This window comes from Macaca mulatta, chromosome 11 (genome assembly GCF_049350105.2).
Source record: "Macaca mulatta isolate MMU2019108-1 chromosome 11, T2T-MMU8v2.0, whole genome shotgun sequence".
Lineage (NCBI taxonomy): Eukaryota > Metazoa > Chordata > Mammalia > Primates > Cercopithecidae > Macaca > Macaca mulatta.
Genome location: NC_133416.1, coordinates 29,221,871 through 29,228,978, shown reverse-complemented (window position 1 = coordinate 29,228,978; position 7,108 = coordinate 29,221,871).

Sequence of the window (7,108 nt, the reverse complement as noted above, 5' to 3'; positions counted from 1 at the left end):
TATTAATGTGGATATTTTGACTTCCTTCCATGAATTACGAATGTTCTTAGTGGCATCTGGGCCATGCTTGGTGGCTCACACCTGTCATCCCAGCACTTTGGGAGGCCAAGGCAGGTGGATCACTTGAAGTAAGGAGTTCCAGACCAGCCTAGCTAACTTGGTGAAACCCCATCTCTACTAAAAATACAAAAATTACCTGGGTGTGGTGGTGCATGCCAGTGATCCTAGCTACTCAGGAGACTGAGGCAGGCAGGAGCATTGCTTGAACCTGGGAAGCAAAGGTTGCAGTGAGCTGAGCCTGAGCAGCAGAGTGAGACTCTGTCTCCAAAAAAAAAAAAAAAAAAAAAAAAAAAGTGTTCTTAGTGGCATCTGGAATGGTGAATCCTTTCTAGAAGGATTTCAATTTACTTTGTCCAGATTCATCAGAGAAATCACTATCTGTGGCAGCAATCGCCGCAGAAAATGCATTTCTTTAATAAGACTTGAAATTCAAAAGGGCTTCTTGATCCAAGGGCTGCAGAGTGGATGCGCATCAGCAGGCAAGAAAATAACATTAATCGCCTTGTACACCTCCAACACAGTTCTTGGGTGACCAGGTGCATTGTCAATAAGCACTAATATTTGGAGAGTAATCTTATCTTTTTCTGAGCAGTAGGTCTCAATAGTGGGCTTAAAATATTTTGTAAACCACGCTATAGAAGATGTGCTGTTATCCAGGCTTTGTTGTTCCATCATTCAGAAATCACAGGCAGAATACATTTAGCATACTTCTTAAGGGCGGTAGGATGTTCAAAATGGTAAATGAGCATTGACTTCAACTTAAAGTCACCAGCTGCATTAGTGTCAACAAGACAATCTGCCTGTCCTTTGAAGCTTTGAAGCCAGGCATTGACTTCTCCTCTCTAGCTCTGAAAGTCCCGGGATGGCATCTTCTTCCAATAGAAGGCTGTTTAATCTAATTGAAAATGTGTTATTCAGTTTAGCCATCTTCCAACAGTGATCTTAACTAGATCTTCTTTTTTTTTTTTTTTTTTTTTTTTTGAGACAGAGTCTTGCTCTGTTGTTGCCCAGGCTGGAGTGCAGTGGCACGATCTTGGCTCACTGCAACCTCTGCTTCCCAAGTTCAAATGATTCTCCTTCCTCGGCCTCCTGAGTAGCTGGAATTACAGATGCCCGCCACCACGCCCAGCTAATTTTTGTATTTTTAGTAGAGACGGGGTTTTGCTATGTTGGCCAGGGTGGTCCGGAACTCCTGACCTCAGGTGATCTGCCTGCCTCGGCCTCCCAAAGTGCTGGGATTACGGGCATGAGCTACCGTGCCTGGCTTAACTAGATCTTGTGGATAACTTGCTACAGCCTCTCCATCAGCACTTGCTGCCTCAGCTTGCACTTTATGTTATGGAGACAGCTTCTTTCCGTAAACCTCATAAATCAACACCTGCCAGCTTCAGACTTTTCTTCTGCAGCTTCTTCACCTCTCTCAGCCTTTATAGAATTGAAAAGAGTTAAGACCTTCACCTGAATTAGGCTTTGGCTTAAGGAAATGTGTTGGTTGGTTTGATCTTCTATACGGACCACTAAAACCTTCTTCATATCAGCAATGAGGTGGCTGTATTGCTTTCTTATCATCGGTGTGTTCACTGGAGTAGAATGTTTAATTTCCATCAAGAACTTTTTCTTTGCATTCACACCTTGGCTAACTGTCTAGCACAAGAGGCCTAGGTTTTTGTTTTTGTTTTTTTTTCCAATCTATCTTAGCTTTCCACATGCCTTCCTCACTAAGCTTAATCATTTTTAGCTTTTGATTTTAAGTGAGAGACTTGAGACTCTTCCTTTCTTTTGAACACTTATAGGCCATTGTAGGGTTATTAGTTGGCCTAATTTCAATATTGCATATTGCTATGTTTCAGGAAAGAGGGAAGCTAGAGGAGAGGGAGAGAGATGGGAGAATGGCCGATCAATGGAGCAGTCAGAACACACACAGCATTCATTGATGAAGCTCACCGTCGTATATGGGTCTCGTTCATGGCACCACAAAACAATTCCAATAGTAACCATCGAAGACCACTGATCACACATCACCACAACAGATACCATCATTTAAAAGTTTGGGCCAGTTCAGTGACTCATGCCTGTCATCCCAGCACTTTGGGAAGCCGAGGGAAGAGGATTGCTTGAGCCCAGGAGTTTGAAACCAGACTGGGCAATGAATGTAGTGAGACCTCATCTCTAAAAATATATATATTTTTTAGTTTGAAATACCATAGGACTTACTAAAATGTCAAACAGAGATAGAAAGTGAGCACATGCTGTCAGAAGAAGAGTGCAGATAGATTTGCCTGATTGAGGTTGCCTTAAACCTTCAATTTTTTTTTAAACACAGTATCTGTAAAGTGTAATAAGAGAGGTGACAGTAGAACGAGGTACACCTGTACAACGTATTTGCTCCTGATTCCCTTAACCTAAGTTAGAAAATCATCTAACATGGCTGGTGCGGTGGCTTATGCCTCTAATCCCAGCACTTTGGGAGGCTGAGGCGGGCAGATCACCTGAGGTCAGGAGTTCAATACCAGCCTGGCCAACAAGGTGAAACCCTATCTCTACTAAAAATACAAAACTAGCTGGGTGTGGTGGCAGGTACCTGTAGTCCCAGCTACTCGGGAAGCTGAGGCACAAGAATTGCTTGAACCCAGGAGGCAGAGGTTGCAGTGAGCTGAGATTGCACCACTGCACTCCAGCCTGGGCGACAAAACAAGACTCCATCTCCAAAGAAGAAAAACAGAAAATCATCTAAGAATCTCCTTTTCCCAAGTCACACACCTCTATCTTTCCCTCCTTTGGACCCAGGGATCACATCAGCTGTCTTCTATTCTTCTTGGGCCTATCTTCTCTTGGGCCTTCTGCTGAACTGAATTCAGCTCTTCAACCTCTCTTCACATCTCTTCATTCCCTTTTCAGACACTCCCCCTCAAAACTCTTGACTTTAGAAAAATATTTGTAGTCTTTAGGAACTATATTGAAGTGAACACATGAAGGTAAAAATGAAAAAATAAAACCAAACATCAGAAAATTACTAAATTTAAGAAAAGAAGAATGAAAGCTGAAAAGTATGCATCTGCAGTTCCCAAATAGGTGTGCAGTGAAATTTGTTTTGCTGGTCACGAGTAAGCAGGCAGGAAAGTGTTTTGTATTCAAAGCTTGGAAACTCTGGCTTAAACAAAGTTATGTCGGTTTATTTGTTGCAGACCTTCTCAGCTCCTTTAATATGCCATAATAATTTTGAGTTTCCATGAGGAATTTTAGGCCTTGGTGTTCCTAACTTCTCTGACCATTTTATGGCATGGTGATAATATTTCTTGCACCGATGGCTGTCCTTGGCCAATTGTAGATGGGGCGGAGCCTGGTCTGTCCTATGTGCAATTGTCTTCCACTTATACTCACTTATAGTATAGGAAATTCTTATAGGAATTGGCGCTATTCACTCTCCTCTCCCAATCCACTCCCCATTTCTGAGACTGGTTTTCCCTGCTTGGGTCAGCAAGACTTGTCCTTGGTCCTTTCTCCTTTTGCCTGACAACGTAAGTCAAAGAAGTGGAACAACAGCTGTTGTTAGGCCGCTGAGTCTCTAGTGGTTCAAGTGGCAACATTTCCTCAAAGAAATTGGCTGTGTGGTCAATTTGTTTTTGTCTCTTTGGGGAGGGTCATCTCTGGATCATTCCTGCACAGGTGCTTTCCCCACTGGATCATTCCCCACAGGTGGGGAACTGGAAACTATTAAGTAAGACTGAAGGAGCTGCTGTGGTGTGTGCTGCACAGAGAAGAGCCATATACATACTATAGCTTGTGTTGGACAGGAGGACTCTTGCAAAGAATTCAACCAATAAATGACTCTCATCAAAAAAACTTCTGCTTCACTCTAAACAAATCCCAGGGTGAAGGTTTACGATCAGAGACTCTGAAGCATATAAGCAGGGAAGTCCTGTTAACTCACCAGGAATAACGTGCAGGTATTTTCAATCAAAGATAAACTTGGGGTTCTACCAATAGGATGACCTCAGTGAAATATAATGGCTTTAAAAGCAGTGGACAAGCTGAAAGGGACATTTTGTCCCTAATGAGTTTCTTTTCTCCCCTGGATTTCCATTTGTAAGCCTCACATACTGTTCCCTCCTTGGACTGTTCTATCTGAAGTAGGACTATCTACCGCAGGTACAACTGTAGTGATGTGAACGCCAGGCCGCATATGTAACTGTACAAGAAATCTATGTTTATTTTCCTGTAACGCAATCTAATTTTTGTTTGCCTCCATCCTTTCAATGTAGCAGAAATCCATCTCTGTCAATTTGGGGAGTTCGCCCACCCTTCCCAGGATTGCACCTAACTTCTGGAGGATGTTCCCAGTGACAAAAGGTGGCACATGGGGGTATAGGGTTTGAGTCTGGTCTCTGGCCATTCTCTGGTCTAAGGCATTCACTGTGACGGCCAACACTAGGGTCACAAAAAATCTCCCACCACTCCAGCTCCCATGGAGCTCACACCTCAATATTAATCTCCTGGATGCACCTCAAAATCATTTCTCTTCCAGGATATTCTTGCTTTATCTCTTTGATCTAGGAATCTACAGACCTGTCTGAAGCTTGAGTAATCCTTCCTTCCCTTCTGACACTTGAATGGGGGAGGGAGGGAGGGAAGGGCCCTTCTCAGTGGTCACCTTCACATCCCTGTGCTCTTGACTTCCAACCCCTTCCTTCCCCCCACAGCTGGGGAATCTCTGTGTAATCTTGAGTGAGATTTCTTCCTCTCGCTTAGCAAATAGGCTTCTAAATCTTATGTAGGCCTGTATCTTTCCCATTCCCCATGGGGACTTGAGTTTTGGAGACTCAAAAGTCAAAAGAAGCTCATTTTTTCTCTACTTTCTGTTAACCTACCCTGCCTAGGGGTAGGGGAACTCAGAATAGTCTATCTGCTATTTGAAAGATGGTAAGAATGAGGTCAGAGAAAATATTACAGGAAAACAGTGACTAATGCTTCAAAAGTATGTCGTACCTCGTTGATTAATTCCCTAACAGAAGTGGCTGGAATGGCATTTGGAACAAAGATGAAACCTTTTGATATGTGCTAAATGGCACATAGAAGCTCTAATATAATACATAGGAGATCTTAAGAAAAATATTATTTGTAACAAATAGAAATTATTTAGGATATTCATGGATTATATGGAGGTCCCTCTCTGCTGTGACTTGGCTGTAGAACCTGAGGCTCATTGCTTCTCCTTCTAAGTACCGGTTTTCTCGTTTGTTAAGTAGTGATAATAACCCTGACTTCACAAGATTTTTGTGAGAATTAAATTCAATTAAATCATCAAGGAGATGCATGATAGCTATTTAGCAAATGCTTGTTTGCCCATTTGCTCTTTCATCCATTCACGTTTATCTTTTCTCATCAGATATGCACACCTTACTCCTCCATAGCAAGACCACAGCCACTGTTAATAAACCTTGTGTAATACATATAATAGGTGGTTGGGTGGGTGTGGCTCCATCCTACCCACTTATCTCATCCGTTACAAATGTACACCCTAAGTAAAATCCATAAAGGTGAGCCTTGGGTTCACTATTCCCATAGAGCTGATGAATCAATATTTATGACTAAGACCTCCCCATGGCCCTTAGTGGTTCCTAATGAATGAGTTTTGAGCAGAAACATTATCTTTAATGACAGCCTTTAAGCACGCACAGCACCCGCCTCCCCACATCTCTAAGTGAACGTTATCAATGATATTTTCCAGGCTTCACATACAGCATTGGAGGAGATAAAATCTTAGATCTAGAGTGGAATTCATAACTGCTATGTTTCTTTTTTAAATTGAGGTACAGTTTTCACACAATAAAGTGCACAGGTCTTAAGTGTTCAATTTAGTGAGTTTTGACAATTCCATACAGCCATGTAACTGCTACCCAAAACAAAAATTTAACATTTTCATCACCCCAGACATTTCCTTATGCTCCTTTCCGGTCAACCCGCCCCCAAGTATGGCAGCATTTTTCAGTATGAGAGCTCCCACATGTTCTTAGGGGTGTGCTTTCTATTTTATTTAACATTGAAATGCTCACAACTGCCTTCTGTTGGAAGTAGGCTAATAATGAGAGCCCACACTTGCTAAGAAGAGATTTGCATGCATCATCGCACTTAATATTTATAACTATCTTATGAGGTAGGAACTATTATTTCTTCATTTTACAGATAAGAAAACTGAAGCTTAACGAGATAAAGTTGCTCATGGGTCAATGAGCTCTTCAGTAGCAGAGCTGGGATTTGAACCCAGATTGGTCTGATTCCAGAGCTTGACTTCGAAACCACTATGCTACTGTGCTAAGGAGCAGAGGCACCCCAAGGTTTAGACAATGAGTGCAATTTTACCAGGTCTGGATTTTGTGAGAAAGGAAAAAAAGTGTAAGCGGTCTGATATATATATATATATGTGTATGTATATACACACTCACAGTATAATCCCATTTCATTTAATATCCTTATGAGACTTGTTCCCCTTTCATTAAATTGTGCCAGCAAGATTTTTACCAGTTGACTCTTAAAAACGGGTAATAATAATAATGATCATAATAATGATGACTTTCATGAGAGCAATCATTTTTAAATGCTTACTATGTGTCAGGTGCAGCGTGTCAGGTGCTGTGTGAAACACTGCACCTAAATTTCCTTATTTAGTTCTCGTAATCACTCTAATCACGTAATCACGTAAACAGGTAGTGTCTGTTACTAACATCTTTTTTTCTTTTTTTGAGACAGGGTCTTGCTCTGTCACCCAGCCTGGAGTGCAGTGGCAAAATCATGGCTCACTGCAACCTTGACCTCCTGGGCTCAAGTGATTCTCCCACCTTAGCCTCCTGAGTAGCTGCGACCCACCATGCCCGGCTAATTTTTTAGTTTTGTGGAGATGGGGTCTCGCCATGTTGCCCAGGTTGATCTTGCATTCTGGGGCTAAGCAGTCCTCCCACCTCAGCCTCCCAAAGTGCTGGGATTACAGGTGTGAGACACTGCGCCCAGCCCATTTTTACAGACTAAAAGTGTGAGGCTTAGAGAGTCTGAG